Source organism: Piliocolobus tephrosceles, chromosome 6, assembly GCF_002776525.5.
Source record: "Piliocolobus tephrosceles isolate RC106 chromosome 6, ASM277652v3, whole genome shotgun sequence".
Taxonomy (NCBI): Eukaryota; Metazoa; Chordata; class Mammalia; order Primates; family Cercopithecidae; genus Piliocolobus; species Piliocolobus tephrosceles.
This window is the reverse complement of record NC_045439.1, coordinates 105712231-105733588: the sequence shown is the minus strand read 5'-3', so window position 1 is coordinate 105733588 and position 21358 is coordinate 105712231. Positions and strand designations below refer to the sequence as shown.

The 21358-nt window shown below is 40.1% G+C and overlaps 1 protein-coding gene across 3 annotated transcripts in view; it reads right to left on the bottom strand.

The window, feature by feature from the left end:
• Positions 1 to 21358, bottom strand: part of RORA (RAR related orphan receptor A) — a 356396-nt gene that overhangs the window by 82588 nt on the left and 252450 nt on the right. The gene's annotated exons all lie outside the window — the stretch shown is intronic.

Here is a 21358-nt window from a genome sequence, read left to right as displayed (position 1 = left end):
TGATCACAGCTTACTGCAGACTTGACTTCCCCAGGCTCAAGTTATCCTCCTACCTTAGTCTCCTGAGAAGCTGGGACTATAAGTACGTGCCACCATATCCAGTTAATTATTATTATTATTATTTTGCATTTTTTTTTTGCAGAGACAGGGTTTCACCATGTTGCCCAGGATGGTCTTGAACTCCTGGGCTCAGGAAATCTGCTCACCTTGGCCTCCCAAAGTGCTGGGATTACAGGTGTGAGCTACTGCGCCTGGCCCATGGACAGTTTTAATGATGATTTTAAAACAGCTATTCATTTGGATAAATTTCCATGAGCCTCATCTTGTACCCCTGACACAGGTGCCATCATAGATTCAATTAGAGGGTCACGGTACAGTAGTTGGAGCACTAGACTGAGAGTCAAGAGACCAAGGTTCCAAAATTGGCTTTGCTGCTAAGTGTGTGATGCTGGGCCAGCCACTTAACCTTTCCAAGTTTCTGTTTTCTCTGGGGTAATAGGAGTGGGTTGGACCAGATAACTCTCAGGCCTGTCTCATGATCCTACATGTGCAATGAGGTACATTACCATATTAATCAGCTATTTCACCCTATCTGTATCCTGCCTTGTATGCCCAGTGTTGAATGGCAGATAAAAGTTCTTTTTTTTCCTCTCTCCTCATTTTGCCTGCTAGTGGCTTGTCAACAGTAGTTTCTATAATCAATTCTGGAAATGTTTATCCATCTGTATTATCTGAAGGCTGTTATTTACTGTTCTTGCTATTTTTTTTCCCCGGGGGGTGTAGTAATTTTTATGGGCCTCCCACAGGAGACCACAGCAAACAACAAGGATACATTTTCACAATACTCAGCACGAAGGGACACTGTTTTGTTGATGTCCCTGACACAGTTTGAATTCATCGTAATGGTATATTTGAAGTGGTTTCCTGTGTTTTTTTTTTTTGTGTGTGTGTGTATGCCTGTAAAGACTAAATTAAAGCTCCAGTGCATACTGGAGTCCTTCTGTGTGCTGTTACTCTGAACTAGAATTAGTTTTTTTCCCTTTTCTATGAAAACACAAATAATTGTGCAGGCCAATTAAACCTTTTGATAGAAATGAATAGCCTAGTTTTTAAGAGAGTTAAAGAGGCCTAAGACATCACTGACAGCACTTTTTGGTATCATAATATTACACCTGAGCTCTCTGTGGCACTCTTACATGAAGCATGAACTATGGAAAGATCGTGACAGAAGCCTGAGGGGCCACTGATTTTAGTCCCTGCCACTAACCGATCCTGGGCATGGTGTTTAATCTCCTAACTACCCGATTATAAAGTTAGCAGATTGGACTAGACGACTGCTAAGGTCTCTTACAGGTCTAATAGTCTATAAAATGCCCAGCTAGCTATGGGACTGTTGTATTTAGCTATGTCACCTTCTACGATGAAAATTTTCTTCCCTGCTGGGAAGTTATCAAAATTCACTTTTTAGAATGTTATGCCAACACATAAATTGACCTCTCTGCATTTCTGCTACCTCACTAAAAAAGTAATAATCCATGAAAAAGTACAAGGTGTGAGGGTGATTTATGTAAATAGAATAATACCTTACCTTAAACACACCAGAACATACTGCAGAGCACAGAGGAGTAGCTCATGAATCCCAGCACTCCCAGATAAGGACAGGGAGGCCTGACATCTACATTCCATGCATGAGATTCCATAAGTATATGGAAAAAATACTAGGTATGCCCTCATCCATTGCTCAATAGCCATGCTTTGAATCTGGGAGCCTTACAATTACATAGCAAAGTTGAGTAGCTTTAAATGTAGAAAGCAGGTCCGTGAGTGGCTTTAATGTGGATTCTTTTGTTGGGGAAGATGAGGTCCTGTATTTCACTGGCCAGCAAAGGGCAAGGAAGGAAGAATCACTCAGAAATGTGTATCCTGGGGGAAAGAACCCCATAAGAAACCTACCAGAAAATGGGCATCATCCCTCATATTTGCAAAACCTTTCACAACTTAACCTTTCACAGCTTTAGTAAACACTTGAATGCTCTGGATACAGTGAACCATAAGAAATATAGGGAATATAACCCACAGGGTTTAATAAATGCATGGCTATTATAGACAACTGGCCCATCCTGCTTTTACCACTGGCAGCAAGGAAAAATAAAAAAAAAAGAGTGGCTTTTTAATCATACTCCCTCCTACCTTTTAAAAACAAATCGATACATAATATAGATAACAAAACTATATTTATGAAGAAGCACTTACTGATGGACCAACCACCTGAAATGTGTTACCTCATTTAACAACCTCAAAATAATCCAGGGAGGTTGATGCCATTTTCATCCTCGGTAGGAGATGAGAGCTGCGTGAGTTAAGTCACTGGTCCAGGGGCAAGGAAGTCAAATCACCACTATTCTGGATCAATTTGCCAAGTTTCAAGTGTTTACCTTGAATACAAAAGCAACCTGAGAGGCAGCTGGCAACGAATACTTCTTCACAGTTTGGGCATGAGTCCTGACAAACATGTACTAAATTACCAAGCGTATCTTTAAATAAATGTGTACCACAGCAACTCTAATCCAAACAACAATCTTTAATGTAATAATTACACTGGCTGTGACACGAGCTCAGCCGAGAGTGTATTTTTATTTTAACAAGCCTGAGTAAGTACATGAGTGTGGGCTGAGCTTTTTGCTCGACAGTCAATACTTGAAAGCTGGCTCCAACCTTTAATTTAAGCATTCGCTTGTAGCACCAACAGGGCTACAGGGTTTCTAGTATCAAAGACACACTCCTCCATCCTTTCATGGTCCTACTTCTGTAAGCAGCATGATTGAACTGCGGCACCACAGAAACTTGTTTTCCCTCCTTCTGGCAGCGTTAAGCCAAAACACTACTGCCCCATTCATCTTGGCGACATCATAATGAAGTCCCTGAATCAATTTATAACAAGCAAAGTGCAGAAATCCATTGAAGGAGACTTGTGGCGGATGCCTTTCATACATCTCTCAACACCATACAAGAGGCAGAGTGGCCGCACAGAAACCCAAATCATACCACAGAAGAGTCCTTTGCTGCATCCAAAAAGCTTTTTTATCCCCTTGAAATAATTAAGGGAAAGGAAGATACTGAGAATACCTGATTATTTCTCGGGTTTCTTCATGTGCCTTAAAAATATCTGGCAACTTCCCTCCGTGGCCTCCCAGCAACTCCCATAGAATGAGGATGAGAGCCCGTCATAGTTCAGACCCCACCGGTCTCCTCTACATGCCTCGTCTTCTGCAGTGCCTGACTTGCCTTGCTCTCTGTATAGCTTTCAAGGATTTTCACGAGCTCAACCATTTGTTGGCAATAACCTTCCTTTGCTTCAAAGCTCAGCTAAGCCTTCACCTCTTCCAGAAAGCTGTTCCTAACCCCTCAGTCTGATTTGTGCTCCTCATCTGTGCTCCTATCATCTCCTGCATTCCTCTAATCTGGCATTTACACTGTGTCATGATTTTATTTCCACTTTGGGCCCTCCCTGGCCTGTGAGTTCTTTGAAGGCAGGGACCACATCTTTTCATCTTTCTGGTTCCAGCACTTTTTATAGTGCCTGGCACACATCACATGCTCCATCCATTTCTATGTGTATTTTGTCTACTCCCATTCTACTGCAGTGTTCAGAAAAAGCCCCTAACCTCAATTTGCATGATGACCTAATATCAGAATCTGGAACAATGTGTGTTTCTGAGACTCCGGTGGTGCTGGGACTGTCGGGTCAGAGCAGAGCAGGGTTAGCCCAGCCCTGCGAGTCTGGCAGACTCAGCCCCCAGTTGGAGCTATGTGCTAGCCCTGTGATCCCAGACAGGTTGCTCTGCGTCTCTGAGTCTCCGCTTCCTCCTCTGTAAAAAGGGGATGAAAGGCTAATGTAAGTATTAAATGTGGTAATCTATTTCACGGTGCTTGGCACACAGGAAGCGCTTTATAAATGACAGGCTCAGAACATGTATTACTGGTTACAAATAGCAGGGCTTGGATAATGCAGAATTAGAAGCCTCTTATGTCATATGATGAGAAATTTCATGCAAGTTCTCCTTCCATCATCCCCCATCTGACCAGACCACATAACTCGTATGCTTGGACACTGGCAAAGGCCCCTGTTAAAATGCAATGTGTACCAGCTAAGGCTGGATGAACTCATTACCCTAACTTCAAACTTGAATACGTGATGTGTACCATTTGCCATGTGTACAAGAGGAGGAGAGGATGAGGATGTTAATAACAATACTTCAGTGCCTGCCATATGCTAAGTGCTTGTCACATGTGAGACACTGCATTAAGTGCCTTCCACGTGTTACTTCCGTCTTTCCAAAAATCTCTATGGGTAGATGTTATTATCATCTTTATTTGATAGATGATAAAACTGAGGTTAGTGAGGTTACATGACTTACCCAAGATCCTTCAGCTAATACGTGGCATTTCTGGGACTTAGGCCTTATATTTCGAAAAATTTCCAGATCCGTGCTTGCTCTTATGCCTATGCCAACTTTCTGATAGTCTTTCTTATTTCTGTATCTTGTGTCACACGGAAGAGCCAGGAGAGAATGGGACACAAGATCAAAATACTGAGTCAGGGGCAGGAGAAGAGGAGGAGGTCTGGAGATTGTACTACTTGATTTTTTATATGGTGATTAAGTAACTCTGCCCTCAGCTAAACCAGAAGGCCACCGAGAACCCTGAGAGAGGAGATGATAAACTTCGAAAACATAACTCCGTTTGTCTAATGCCAGCCTTAACCTAGGGCCAGAACCTTCAGCAAAGAGCTAGAAAGTGCACAGACAGCATTAAGTCTAAGAAGACCTTCCAAATCCCACAGCAACGTCACCATATCTTCTGATTCACTTTTTCCCTTAGCAGGTCATTCAAAAGCCAATGGTTATAAAGCAAGAAAACAATCCTGTAAAAGTTGATACTGGGCCTTCATGATACGGAGTTATGGCTTTGTAGCTTTGTACATGTACTTGAAGTATAAATGCCTTTAGTTTCCCTACTGTAAGGTCGTAGGTCCAATTTACCTTTAGTGAAGTGGTGGTACAAAGGAACTGAGAATAAACAAAATGTTTGGTAAATGACAGAGTGAAAAATTCCAAAGTCGGGTCTAGAGAATATTTTCAGTACTGAGAATATATTATTTACAAATATATATATATATATATATATACACACACACACACACACTAGAATCCTCCTGCCCTTTGGTAAGCTTTTTATTGAAGTGCAACATGTAAACAGAAATGGACACAAATAATAAATATAAGCTTTATGAATGTTCACAGGCAATACTCCCAGATCAAGAAAAAAATGTCCCTTTGGTTTTTAAAAATAGTTTTCCATGCTTGGGTCAAAATCACCGAATAATGCAAGACTTAGCATTTAACATTTATTGTTTAAAGTTCAGTTAGCCAGAAAATGCTAAAAATTTAATAAAATACAATGCCTAAACATGAGCCATTTTACTTCAAAGAGAATAATTATCTCACACTTTTATTTCCCAAATTGGAAAGTTAGAAGTTTTGTTTTCTTTTTAACCATGAGTGGGCATGTAGTTATTTCTCTCACCCTTTAAACAGCCAGGGTTTCCTCAGCTGCACCTTCCCAACACCCTCTCCAAGAATAGAGGATGGCTAGCCTTGCTTTCCTTCCTCTTCACTCCCGTCCTTCCCCCACATCAGCACTGCGAGTTGTTCTGAAACGGGGCCATCTCATTCTCCTCAGCCCTCCTAATTTTGGGCAGATCCACAGAAGACAGGAGGTGCTTTTTCTCATGGGCAGGGTGGCTGTGGGCCATTGCACAACCTCTGTTTATTCAGTGACTATGCTTCAGCCTATCCCTTTAACTGGCTAATAAAACCATGCCGGGAGCAATGTATCCCGATATTCTGAGACTGATTTGGCTCTGGGGGCACCAACTTTTCTCTTAGTTATAAGAGTCAGAAGCAAGACCCCGGAAATGCAGAATGTGCCAAAACACATTTGCTCCCATGCAACTGACAGCCTTTTGATAGGAAACCAAATGGAAGGCAAGACCTGCATGCCCCTTATTTGGTAGTAACAAAGAGGCAGATGGCCCAGCCACAAAGGGCAATGTGAATGTCTATATGTTAGATGCCAACAAAGTGATTATAAAATTAAGGACAAGTATTTGGGCATTGCTTTCTAACTGCATGTTATTTTTCACAAGAAATTTCAGGGAAGGTTGGGCTTTCACATATTTAATTAGTATAATGGAACTGATTCTGCCAAGTGTATCTGTTAGTTGAGGGCTTAGCCTCCTTGTCACGCTCAGGCGCTGACAGCTATCTGGGCAGAACTCTTCCCCCTTGGAGAAGGTCTGAAGGGGAGTGTATGTGTTAAGGTGCCCATCACTTGCATGGTAGCAGGGCCTGCAAGGGCTTTCCATCTCTATACACAGTAATAAAATTCTCCAAGGTGCCTACATTCATGACAAAACTGTCGCATCTTTCAGGAGCTGGGATAGCTCTGGAAGTGGTACTGATTGTATAAAAGCTTTTTCCTCCACGCAAGCCCAAATCAAAAAAAAAAAAGAAAAACGACTATCATTTACTAGTACTATTTTTGCTAATATAGGTTGCAGATGATTAAACTGTAAAGCCTCTGTAAACCACAAATTTTATGCCCAGATCTTTGCTATATTAATAAAAAAAAAATCTCTGAAAATAGAATATCAGCAAAGATTCTGGTCTTCCACTGTCATTAAAGATGAAGACATTATAAAGAAAACGAGGATTAGAAAATTTGTCTTGAATTCATGTTTGAAAGTGCTTTGTTTAATATAATTTATGGCTCATCTGATAAATCTGTCTGAATTTAAAGCCCCTTCTATTGTTACCTTGTGCTTTGTCATATAATTTTCAGACTATGTCTCCTAGAGTAAATTACAGAGCAAGAGCTCTCAAACTTTTTGGTCTCTGTATATACTTTTATGCTTCTAAAAACTGCAAAGAGGCCCCGTGTGGTGGCTCACGCCTATAATCCCAGTACTTTGGGAGGCTGAGACAGATGGATCACCTGAGGTCAGGAGTTCGAGACCAGCCTGGCCAACATGGTGAAACCCTGTCTCTACTAGAAATACAAAAATTAGCTGGGTGTGGTGGTGGTGCGTGTCTGTAATCTCAGCTACTCAGGAGGCTGAGGCAGGAGAATCACTTGAACCCAGGAGGTGGAGGTTGCAGCAAGCCAAGATCGTGCCACTGTACTCTAGCCTGGGTTACAGAGTGAGACTCCGTTTCCAAAAAAGAAAAAAAAAAAAAAAAAAAAAACCTGCAAACAGCTTTTGTTTTTGTGGGTTATACATCAATCATTACCATATTAGAAGTTAAAACTGGGAACATTTACACCATTTACTTATAATTCATCTTAAAATAATAGTAATGAATACACTGCATACTAACATATAAAAATAAGTATATTTTATAAGACAAAAAGTTAGCATGAAGAATACCATTATTTTACATTTTTGCAAATCTTTTTATATCTGGCTATTAAAAGAAGACAAGTAGATTCTCATAGCTGCTTCTGCATTCAATCTGTTGTGTTATGCTCTTATGGTTGATGTATGTGAAGAAAATCTGGCCTCAGAAAGATATGTAGCTAGAAAAAGGAAAGGTATTATAATAGCCTTTTCAGATAATTTTGGATATTCTTCTGTGGTACTACACTAAAACTCAACAAGTGGTAGTTTCTTAAAGATTAGTTAGAATATGGAACCTGAAACCATATCACTGACTTTTTGTACTTTGCTAAATTAAAATACACCAGTATATTTTGCACTTTGAGTGGATCATTTACGTATGTATATTTTTATAATATCATGCATGGGTCACTTGGAAACTACTGGTTCACTGAGTTTTATATATCTTCCAGATTTTGACACATTTCATTATTAGATGTGATTATATCAAGGAATTATGTTGATTAATATCACTACCCATATCATCAGAAAAGTTTTTAAGTATTAGGAAGCTGTCAAATTGATGGGGTTGGATACAAGTTTTCCAGAATTCAGATTTTTGCCTGAATGTATGGGCAGTAAATACTGTGAACTGTTTTTCTTGAGATAACAGACTCAAAGTTCATTTTTGAGAAAATATATGAAACATATCCACATCTGAATAATTATAGTCTGTTACTCTATTAAGTACAGTGGCATTCCATTAAAAAAACAGCTAGTTCAGCTCTTAACTCAAACAATGACACAAGTACTTTTCCCTGGAGACAAACATGGTACTTAGGTATAAAGCAGAAGTGCTTTATGCAAACTTCCAATTTTGTCATAAAGAACATTAAAAAGGTGTGGTCTCAAGGGTCAAAATTTAATAAAGTTAATTTTCTGCTTCATCAAGGACATTCTTAAATGAAACTTTCTTTTTCTTTTTTTTTTTTTTTTAACAGCAACTGCACAGTAATGAAGAATACCATGGCTGCTGGTACAGCTTGGCATTACTGTTCTGCTTCTTGCTAAGGCGCCAGCAGTTTTACCCGCCAATGCTTTGCACCATTAATACAAATGGTCACCGTAGTAAAAAGGGGAAATAGTGCCTTGGTATTGTTATGGAACTAGTTTTTATCTCTTGGAGCCCCTGAGAGGGCCTTGGGGCCCCGCAGCGGGTCCCTGTATCACACATTGAAGACCACTACTGTAGAGGATAGTATCTATAAATCCAAACACTCTCTAATCTGCTAAATGCTTATGTCCTTGTGGGGTTCACGTAAAGAAGATTTAAAAGGTTTATTTCTGTCTCCACTCTCCTGCCCTTCCTGCTTAAAAAAAAAAAAAAAAAAAAAAATTCCATTGTGGTAGTTCAACATACATTGTGTGTATAGAACAAAGAAATTACAGTACTCTTGATTTCATCAGCATTTTCTCCTAACAAAGAAAGCTAGCTATTCTAACATGCTATTGAGAAAACGATTGAACTATACCATGAGTTACAGGAAATATGACATGCTCAGTACCCCCTCCATCTCACCTAACTCCCAACTCTCTCCCAAACCTTTCACTTTGGGGGTTATTTTGGATGAGCTCTTAGTAGCGTCCTCAAAAATAACTGGTTGTCCTAATTCAGCCCCATGCAAATTAATGCTCCCCTAAAGAGGCCTTATTATAATTTCCAACCCTTGATGTCTACATAATCCCCTATAGTTCCTTAACTTCTTGCTTTCTAACTTCTGTTTACCGATGCACCGCTTTTGTCAGCTCAGTCTAGCATCAATTAGTAACACAGTTGTGTTTATTAGGTCTCCCTAGAGCCTTGAGAAAGCTGCTTTGTATTTATTAATGACTACACAGAGCACTACTATTTTTCAATAGCATTTAAAAATGAGTAAATTACTGAAGATGAACTATAAAAGAACTTTAAATTTCAAAGGCAAGCAAAAAAAAAAAAGTACATTATTTAAAACCACTCATAACTTGCATGGTTAATTTTATTTTCAATGTAATATCAAGAGAGAGGGAAAAAAGCTAAACCCAGACTCTTCTTCCTGTTCTACTTTTGGCATTTTGGAGTACACATGATTTGAGTTGGAGAACTGAGGCATAGATCTGGTGATTAATTAAGAGCAGGTTTAACAGGTCTAAATTTCATTATCACACACACCTGTTAAGTAACGCACACCTGATTCAGCAGAAATCCACCCACAATGTTAATTCAAAAATATTAAGCAATCAAGAGGAAAGAAAAAAGAGGCACATTAACTTAGGTCTAGTTTTATGTTCTCAAGCATAATTCCAATCCACCAACTTGAAATGTATCCACTTTGTTCTCTCTTATTTTGTGAATAATTCCCTGTACTATATTAGGTGAAATTAGAGTTGCCCACACTGGTATAGAATTCACTACTCAAGGAAACCAGAGAGACCAGTCGCTCCTGTGACGAATCTTTCCGAACCAAACTTAAAGTGATGGGAGCAATTATGGCGTTCATTTGCCCTGCTTTTACATTCCTGGTCATTTATGAAATGAAGACGCGGATCTGCAGAAAATCACTATGCATTCATGAAAGAAGCTCTGGGAGCTACCCCTGAGGATCTGGCTATGAGGCAGAAACATACCTCAGTGCACTTCCTTTGTCTTGTGCTCCCTCTTTGATGTGCAAGTCACTGGTGGAGTAAGCTGTGATCGCTTTGATGTTGAACTTCTAGACTTTATTGTTACTAGCATGCGTACAAGGAGAGCTGTCAGTCATTTCTTACATCTGAACAACTATGTTTCTTTACAGCACCTCTTTTACAAGCATCAATCCTTAAATACATGTTTTCACATTCCTGCTGATTACCACACTATCTTTGTTGGGGGAGGGCTGTGCTCAAATATAACTACAGCACCCACATTTTCTGTAAACACCCTGAGGCATCATCAGATGGCTGGTGACCAACCTTCTTCAACAAGAGAAGCCCGAGTGCAAAACATATTTCTAGCAAACGAAAACATTCTGAAAACACTCAATCCATCGTAACAGTCAAAATGAGTAGTTTAGCCAATATTTCCCCTAAGCAGCCACTGAAATTGCATAGAAACTTCCAAGCCACTTCAAAAGGGATTCTGAACGCAACAGCAGCAGGGGGCTTAGAAAGACTGCCAAAACTCTGAGACATCTTAACTCATCTTAAACAACTTTGTTTCTCTGCAATGGTGGAGACAAAATGCTTCTGTTTTACAAGATTTTGCTTGTGGCAGAAACATTGCTTTAGAAATGGATTTCTATCAAACCAATTGTTCTGTTAAACAATATCATTTTCAAAAGTGGCTTGCTATTACGGATGCTACTTAAGTTAGAGGAAGACGATTTTTCATAGTCTTGTGTCTAGGGCAAACATGTGGCTGTGAACGCAATGTATGTACAATTTCTTAAATATATACAGACAAAATAGGCAATATGCAAATCTTTAAAGATCTCTGTTGAAAAAGATACGGCTCTAATTTCATTTACCAGCTCCTATCAGATTTTCTTTTCAAACTCCTTTATCGCTTCTGAAACTGCTGAGTATTATCAAACCCCACTGGGAAATTCCACACAAGGAAATAAACTTAAGGTGCTTACATCACACCATGCTGGTTTATAATGAACTGCTGTCTTTTTGAATAAACGTTTCAATGAAATCCAAGTTCTTAAAGATGCCAGGTCTCAAATGAGGAAGTTAAATGATATTTTTTCACGCTGGAGTTTAGTTCAGTTTTTTTCTTTCTTTCTTTTTTTTAATAAAATAAGATGGCATCACAAGAGATACATTGTTTCTGCTTGCTAATAAACTGCAGGCGATACATTGGGAGAGACTCAATTTCTTTGGGTTGCTGGCCTGGAATATTTGGTAAAGAATAAAATTACCGTGGTATGCAATGGTTAAGGCTATGCCATGGTTTCCATTTTTAAACAACAGCCCCCGCCCCTTGGTGTTAAATCAACCATCAAAAACAGAGAAAGCTTTGGGCTAGAATTTGATAAATAAGGTATGACTATAATTTTCTAGAACTAAGTCTGGGCATATTTATTATTAATATTAATGAAAACTGGCTTGTTCTTAAATTTATTTAAATAGCATAAAGTAATTACCTCTTTCTACCTTAAATTTTCACTTCCAAAAGGAACTGATTAGCTGATTGAAGCACCTATAGCAATTAAGGTTAGAGACAGGGAATATGGAAAGTAGGAGGCATTTGTTTGCCTCTCCCAAGTCTCAAACAAGAAACTAGACCATGTTTCTGTTGTAATAGAAACACTTTCATCGAATGGTAGAGATGGAAAAGATCTTGGTGGCTACCAAGTCCAACCCTTTAGCTTTAAAAACAGGGAAAGTGAACAACTGAGGTTTAACCTGACAATTAGTGCATCGCAGATCTGGGACAAGAACCCATGTCTTCATCTTCCCCTACTCTATGTAGGGGGGTTTCCACTACTCAACATTGTTTCGCTACACTGCAGACAGGGTGACTCACGTGTAAAGTGAGGGTGCTGGACTTCAGAGGTTTCTCAATCAGAATTATCTGAGTATCTTTAAAAATGTAGCAATACTTGAGCTCTACACCTTGAGACCAATAAAGTCAGAAATCTGCAGGAGCACAGCCTTGGCTTGTATATCTTTAAAAACTCTCTAGATAGATTAACGTGCAGACCAGGTTGGGAGCAGATGACCTATGAGGTCTACTGCAAAATGTTCACCATCAGTTGGGAAAATTTTTTGATTCAGTTCCCTGACGCTGACCCATGAGGCCCTAAGCATTTCTAAACCATTATACTGTTTTTACATTGGCCTAGCTGTTGTCATTATCTGCATTTATCTAGTTCATTGATATGTTTACCTAAGTATTATCTACCTCTCCCACCAGAATGTACCCTCACAGACACCAGAGACTGACACGATCACTGCTGTCCCCTCGGCTGCCAGCATCACATTTGCCACAATAATGAGATAACACACCAGCATTTTCAAAAGAAAAAGGGGGCTGGTGTCGCAGTATGGAAGCGGCCAGGTGGTCCTTCTCCACACCAGCCAGAGGAAGTCTACTTTGATCTATCCCACCAGACTAGAATCTAAGCTGCATGAAGGCAGCATTTGGTCTCCTGTTTGGACGTCACCTCCGGAGTCTGGACACTGTCAGACACCCACCAGATGCTCAGTGCCTGAGAAAGGCCATGTGCTAAACAGGAAGCCCTGATCAGCTTCCAGGGCACTGAAACCTTTACTTTGTTGCTGAATAAAGCAACCTCGAAAAGACATCACTGTTTCCACTGAGGTGGCCTTGACTTCTGCAGTAGAACTCCTAGCCTGCTCCTGCTAAGTGGTCACAATATTGGCAAGACCCAGCCCTGTGTCTACGTCACATGCAGAGGCTGGGGATTCTGGACAAGACTTTATGCTGAAAAGGAGTGTAGTATTTGAAAAGTCTCACAGCCGCCTCCAGCACCAAAACAGCCTCAGGGTTCTCTCGCGTTTGGGCCACTTGGGGTAAGAGATTTGAGGTAACGGTCTGCCCACTTTCTTCTGCATGCTGCTTGACAGTGAGGCCAAAGTTAACAGAAAAATATTTCAACTGTGTTAATAACAATGCCAGAAATTGCTCCCATCTGGCACCTCCTCCATGCCAAAGGGAGTGAACTAAAGGGAAGTGAACGGTTACCTTAATATAATTTATCTTCCTGAGATTCCCTTTCCTCATGAGTAAGAGGAAAGGGTTAGCCCCGAGCAGTGGTTCCCAAACCCGTCTTGACCTCAAGAGAGGATCTTTTACAAAAGAAGATTCCTTGGCCTCCCCCTAGGCTTTTGGAAGCAGAATCTGTGCAGGTGTTGCTGGAGAACGGCGTTTATTTTTTAAATGCTTCCCAGATGACTGTGAAGATCAATGGCATTTGGGAACCACTAAAGGACTGGAGGACTTTGCGGCCCACCCAGCTCTGACAGGCTAGGACAGAGCTTCACAAAGTGAGGCCTAAGGACCAGCTGTATCAGAAACATCGGAGATGCTGTGTAAAAACACGCCTTTGTGGGCCTCACCCCAGACACAGAATCAGACTCCGGAGGAGACTCAGGGATCTGCCTTCTTAAGACTCTCTGGGATATGGGTTGTACTCTATAGTTTCAGACCCACTGTTTCAGGCAGGATTTTAGAGCTAACTTATGGCTTATGTGGAAGCAAATCATGTACATTCATCATTGCGTTGTTTGGCATGTCGCAAAAATCTCCTTTGTTTTAAATGGCATGTAGCTTATAGCAAATGCAAACCTATAAGCCCAACAGTCATAAAGCAGCCTTCTCTGACTAAGTGTGGCTGCCAACTTCTCAGTGCATTTTTTAAACGCTGATTCATGGCTTAAGACACTTGATTGGGAGGAAGGTGTCTCAGCTCTATTATAAAAGCACAAAGGTGGTACCTGAATTACCTAGCACACAATAGGCACTTAAGTATTTGCTGAAATAAATGTATTTACTTATTTTCACCCAGTGTTCTACAGAAGATTTGAAGTGAGATAAACAAATAAAAAGAAGGAGACAAAAACCTTTCCAACAACTGAAAAATGAAAATAACATTCTGTGAAAAAGAGAATACTTCTCATGTGGTGAAAGAATCACACTTCTGGGTGGCGCAGTTTGTAAAACGGTTGGCTTCAGTAACTGATCTGAAACTTAACCACAAGTCTTCACTTCTGAACCACTGCCTTATTTCTATGATAGAAAGGTTCAAACAGCAGGTTTTCCTGGCTTTTTTCTTGTTTTTCATGAAATGCTGCAATTTCATCTTTCTAATAGGAACAGGTAAGCACTGTTATCCTTTACAAGCCTGGTGACTATTTGTCATTATTATCACCTTGGTTATTCTAGCTCAGATCAGCTTTGACTTCTTCAGCCCTGCAAAATTCATATAAATGTGCATGCATTCTTATACCTCTGTGTAGCATCAGGAACAAATAACATTTAAGCAAACAGGAAGATCTATATTCATCCCTTAGATTCCAACACAGAAATCAGATTGTTTTGTGATTGTTTCACACTTGTTACAACACCAAAATCCAAATCGACAATCCACTTGTATTATCTATTTATCCTAAAAATTATGCAACTGAATGCTTGTCGCTACCTCATGCAGTTTCTGACATATCCTCTATCTTATTTTTTGTGCAAACTGTATATACTTAAGTGAACCAAATGATCTAACCACAAATCTTCAGAAACCAAGGGGTTAATAGTTTTTTCATCCATGTTTAAAATTGTTTTATTACCCCCAAAAGCTACTGTAGTTTACTTTTTTTCTAAATGTTTATCATTTTTGAAAAAAAGAAAAGCTCTAGATTTAAAAAGGGGAAATGCTGAATTTAGTTCATCAAATGACGACCTCTTTTTGAAATATATTCATGGGTTGGGAAATAGAACGGAGGTTGAAACTTAAAAGAATACAAGGATTACTATAAATGTCATAACAATTGTTTACTCACAAACCAAATTTCACTTAAATTTAATATTGAGCCAAACAGCAAATAAATCAGCTTTATCTTCAGTTAAAAATTTTTTTCCTTTACTTCCTGCCAAAGCAAACTTTAAAAATTCAGTATCTCTTCCACAGTTACATTTCTGATAACCATGAAAAACAAGGAGTTAAACTTTTGAATCTGGTGTAGAATGTCTCATTCCAATTGAGAAAATAACTACAACCTTTGACCTTCCCACTAGCCTGATGGGAAATTCACTGGCACCATTATGGATTTAGCTGTCCATGGGTGAGTAACCACTAGAGGGCAGCCTTATCTCATATCTGACATGCGGCAGAAAAATACCTCAAATGCTTCTAACGTTCCTTTAATTATTTTTGTAGTATCTTTGATTTTCCTGGATACTTAATAATCAACTTCAAATGGAACTAAAGGTATTCCTAAACGGTTCAAAAGTCCACTTTCACAAACAATGGTATCACAAAGACTGGTGGTGAGAGGTGCTAGAGATACAGCCTAGCTGACGTTATCTTTAAAAATTTTAAACAAAAGTTTTTCATCTTTAAGTCACAGCTTCCTCTTTACTATGTGCTGGGTTAAGTGCCAAGTCAATTATATCACAACTGGCACTTGGGGTCCATTTTTGGCATCAAACTTTCAAGTGGTTCTAGGCAAACTGAAGTGTGTTTGAGGAAGAAACTGATCACGATTGTGGGAAGGCAGAACCACACTTATAGCAAAAAGGACTGGAGAGGGACAGCAGAGATTATGTGTTAGGGCGTGTGTGTGTGTGTGTGTGTGTTATAATACTAGTCTTCAAATGACTGACAGTCTTTCATTTGAAAGACGGATTAAATGTGTTCTGTACAGCCCCAAAGGAAATGATCAAAATTAAGGGATTAAAAGTACAAAGGAAAGAGTTATGCTTGATATAAGACTTTTCTAATTCAAGATGGAATAAGTTACCTTTAAAGATCGTGAGTTTCCCATTGTGGGAGGTGTTCAAGCATAACCAGATAACTACTTGGCAGAAATATTGTGGGCAGGGTCCAAATCCCAGTGGGGCATTCATCTGAGTGACTTTAAAGGTTTCGTCTAATGGCCGGGCGCGGTGGCTCAAGCCTGTAATCCCAGCACTTTGGGAGGCCGAGACGGGCGGATCACGAGGTCAGAAGATCGAGACCATCCTGGCTAACACGGTGAAACCCCGTCTCTACTAAAAATACAAAAAACTAGCCGGGCGAGGTGGCGGCGCCTGTAGTTCCAGCTACTCGGGAGGCTGAGGCAGGAGAATGGCGTGAACCCGGGAGGTGGAGCTTGCAGTGAGCTGAGATCCGGCCACTGCACTCCAGCCTGGGCCACAGAGCGAGACCCCGTCCTAAAAAAAAAAAAAAAAAAAGGTTTCGTCTGAGACTGAAATAATCCTTATTTGCTTTCAGACAAACACACCTTAATCCAGCAGTCATTAAGGCCAGTCCCCAGTAAGTGAGAAATGAGCTTTTTCAGATCTACTTGAAAACTTTTAGACTTCAGGTGATCTTCTAAAAGACAAATGATTTCTTAAGAATATATCTACAATCATGCCCCTAAACTGTCATGGAAAAAAACAGGACAGCACTCACAAGCACGAGAATGCGTAAGTTTTATACTACACAAAGTCGCATTAAAATTAGAAGATGCATTTGTGAATGTTCCCTTTGCCTAAGATAAGTGGGACATATAGATGTATCTCTCAATTCTATCATGGCGATTGGTTACACAGGTTACTTCGTGGTATTCTGTATTCTCAAGGAAAATAATGCTTACATTTCACTCATCTCCTCTTACAACAAGCAGACTTAATGAAAATCATGGATGAAGAGAGCTAATGATAAGCAAATAAGAATAACCCCATTTGTACCAAATTGATTTTATTAAATAGTAATTTAAAGATATTAGGCTCAGCAAAGCATTACATAATTGGATCTATTTTTTTCCCCCCATATAAATGCCAGCGTTATAACTTCCACTAACTAGAGACGAAGTTATATCCAGGACGTTTTTCACAGCTTCCTCCAGGGGAGGCATGAAGACAGAAATTAGGGTTGTAGTTCTTATTTCACCATGTATCAGCTGGAAAAGCTAGGCTATAATGCAACCTCTGTGAACCTCAGTTTCCTCAGCTAAAAAATGTGGGGCTATCAGTGACTATCTATGGAGGATTAAATGGTGTCAGAGTGTTTGTAAACCATAAAGCACAAAATAAATATAGATTAGCATCATCTCCCTATTTGTTTATGAAATGCCTAGTAAACTTCAGAAGCAGTAACATTTTACAAAGCCAAATAACTGACAAACCTAGGGAATAAAGTTGACATTGTTTTTTATACCCACAGGAGCAAAGATTTTTAAAGTTATCGTATTATTTCCTGAAAACATGATGAGGGCTAACAAATTTCATTCCAAAAAGAAAACCCAAAAATCAAAGATTTCAGCTGCTTCCTTGCATTTTGCCCATTGGCTAATACATGCTATTACCCATCTATTTAGACCTCCTATCTCTTGACATAGCACTCCTGACAATCAACAGAAAAATCATGTTCTATCATGTCACACAAAATACTGACGGATAGAAAAAAGCTCTGACTACGGCTCTCTCAGTTCATGAGTCAAAAGGTTGGGAAGGAAAGGAGTTATCTTCAGTAGAATAGCTAGATGGGGGAGGCAGAACTTGTAAATCATTCCTCAGAGGGTCTGTATGTGGTCTCTGAGATACCATCAAATGTTAACTCACACCTGAGTTGTCACTGGTGGATGGCTCCAAAAAAAAACTGTTTTTTAAGTAGAGAAACATAAAAATGGTGTAGCTGCTGACTCTGAGTGCCTAATTATGGTTTTAAAAATTATTAAATATGAAATATATAAAGGCAGCCTTGATTTCTTACTAATAAATGCTGTAAATAGTTAAAATGTATGCAGAAAACATTTCCATGACAGAGTATTCTTAGGAAATTTGTTCCATATAACGGGTTTTGTTGATCCCTATAATTTAAGAGATTTTTAAGAAAACTGAACCCCACATCTACCTCTGCAAATCTATTCATCCATCCATCCATCCATCCATCCAGTAACTTCTTTTCCCCAGTAAATGGTCATTTATAAATATTATTTTCCTAGGTACCCCAGAGCAAATACCAAAGTGGCTGGGTGCTATTGTAGGTGCTCTGCAAATATCACCTTGCTGAACTCACTCGTTTTTATTGTGTCTCACTTGAGTGGGGGGAAAGATAGGAGAAAAAGGACACTAATGAGAATTAATATATTTACAAGGATATCTACTACATATTAAAGAGCTAAGGTTTAGATGACATATTGTATATTTTTAAATGACTATTTCTGTTTAGAAACTACATTATTTCACGACTGGGCAGCATTAAAAAAATTATACGGTTCTCAATTCAAATCAAGGGCAAAAGGGTTTACTTGTGCATGATGTTGCTTTGTACCCCAAGTAATGTGATTGAAATATATAAAACCAAGAGGCTGCCCATGAAAATGGTGCTTTTAAAATACTGTCTACTTCATGGAAGGTCCAGGCTTCTCCCTCCTCCCATGGATAAATGGATTCAGAAATCCTCTTTGTCTTTAAAAGAACTGATCCCTTCTTGCCAGATAAGCACTCTGCTCAGTAGTGGCAACCATTTGGGTTTTCTCTTTTCAAGATCCAGCCATCCCCTTCTCCCAATCCTTCCCATCACAGGTAACAAAAATGGTACAAAAATCCCAGTGAAGGGATACCCGGGAAAGGGTCCTCACAATGAGATCAGAGATCGAATTCCAATTTCATTCGGTAAAAAGAAAGGCCGCGTTCTTCAAAACTATAAAATCGTATTTACTAGAGTTGGACATACTACCGACACATACAGTATTTTCAAAGTGGTGAGGAGTCTTGCATTTGCACATGAATCAGGCCGGAGGAAGAATCTATGGGCCAGAAATTCCCTTTAAGCCTCTCTGTGCTCTTATAACTCCATTTACACGAACACCGGGTGAGCACTCATATGAAGCAAAGGGGTATATAATCTACTGAAACTGATGAAGCTCTTACATTTCCTTTCAGGACTCCGCTGCCGCGTGACATTTGGCCAATGCACTTTTATGATGAGCAGAACAAGTGCTCCCGTGATTATAAATGTTATAGCTGGCTCTCTCCCTTTGCCCAAGAAGCAATCCAAATGGTATTGGAATTTTGTTGTTAATTAAACAAAAGCAAAATTAAAGGATGAGACTAGAGTTGCTCAAAAGAAGATTTATTACATTTGAGCATGAAACTAAGCCTAAACTTATTTGTCAACTAATGCAGAGGAAGGATTTTCTTCTTTGGTGAGTTCAAAGGGCCCGATTTAATGATGTTTAAAAAACAAGTAAATCAGCCAACAAAGAGAATCTTTCTCTTTTATGGTGGCTTGTTCCCTCCTCCCTTGTCCACACGCATCCACATACCAAAAAGCTATAGTATAAATAGTATTTCTGTTTTGCACGAAAAATCTAATTATACAAACTCTCTTACACATGGAACCAATTTAACTATTAAAACTGAGAGGCGACAGGGAAGTATTTAATAAGATTCTAAGCCAGTTTTTTCCCCTTAAATCTGATATGGAAACATTTACAGCATTCCTCACTTTCCCACAAACTATTTTCTTTTTCAGCTTAAGTTTGCAACAAAGCCAAATAATCCCATTAAAATTCAGGATGTTATGATATTGGGAGTGAAATATTCTACTTGTCCAGATGCATTCTCTCTCTCTCTTCCTCTCCCTCTCTCTCTCTCAGGCAGCTGAGTTTATAGAAAAATTGCATTGCCAGTACTTCTGAGGCACTTTTTTCAAAGCACAATACTATGAATCTATTATTTTATGGCAGACAGAGGTCACTCCAAGACAAATGTGTGGGGGTAGTGCGTGATTCTCATTATTCTATTAGTAAGGGATAGTATGGAACTTCACTTTGTAGAACTACAAAAGCAAAAGCCTATGTACTAGGAAACATCAACATTAAATCAAAATATTAAAATGTACTTTCCTTATTGTTTGGTGGGTGGTTACTGTTCATGAGGGGAGAAAGCAGTTTAAAATGTCTCATCCTCTCGCCTTTCCTCCAGTCACCACAAATTATATTAGACAAAGTGGATAAAGACTGGCATTGACATCTTCCAAATAGCAAAACCTATTTTATAATTTAAAGACAAAAAAAATGCTTTAGCTGCAGAGGGCATTTAAGTCGTTTTACACTTACAGGGCTAATGAAATGCAGGAATAGCATAAAAGTTTTTTTTGGGGAGGGGGGGCACGGGAGAATAGATTTTTTAACATAAGAAGTCGGTAAGAAACCTTAATAATTTTTCCTCCCAAATAATTTTAAGTGCTTAAGAGCGCGGATCACGGGAGGTTTCCTCTCTTTTACTTATATGAATTGCATATTCCACAAATGATTAAATCCCATTTCTCTCAAGCCACAGGGGAAAAGAGAAAATTTGCTGTGGGCACATTATATAGAAAGATTTCATGTCAAGTAGCTCATCTTAACGTCCAGAACGTTTCGGCCTGTTAATAATTAATAAAAGAGATGCCACCCAATCTGTAGTGAAGAAAGGCAAAGCTCGGTGATCTGAAAGTAAACCCAGCGCAGATACCGAACTGGTGTCCTTCATTCCAGATTGCAACAAAACCCGAACCTAGCAAACGTTTAACGAGCGCTTGGCGCCCGCACGGGTGGGCAGGACCCGCAGGACAGTCTGGGTCTGCACAATTGCTGCGCATTAGGGAAGCCGCGTCCGCCACTAAAAGATGGGGCTCTAAATCCCCAAGCCTGGCGGCCGGGCCTGCCAAGCCGTTCGGGCAGATTATCCACGGCGACGAACCTGCGGGCGCACAAGCGGGCAGCGTGCTGCGGGCTGAGTTTCTCCGGAGCTGTTTGCAACCGTCCCAAGAGCGAATCTCGGTTTCTCCGGCAGCGAGGCGACTTCCTGAACACCTCCAAACTTTAGTTTTCCCATCAGAAAGTTCCCTGACTTGCCACGGTTTCTCTCCTTCTCACCTGAGAGGACCTCGAACCAGTCCTTCCTCCAACCAGATCCCCTTCCCCTCCCGCCCCCGGCCCGGCTACGGAGTCCTGATGAGGGCGGAAGGCCGGGCTGGGAGGCTTGGCCGCGACTAACCCGCGCCCGTCGGCCCTCAGCACGGTCTAACCTCCGCCCCTGCCCGCGGATCCCGTGGGCTGCCGAGTTCCTCCCCACCTCCATCCACCAGCCAAAGTGTCAAGCGGGGGTGCGCCGCTGCTCCCTGGGCCGCCAAGGGCGTCTTGGCACGCTCGAGGCGCCCGTCTAGCTCCAGCCCGCGCGCTTTC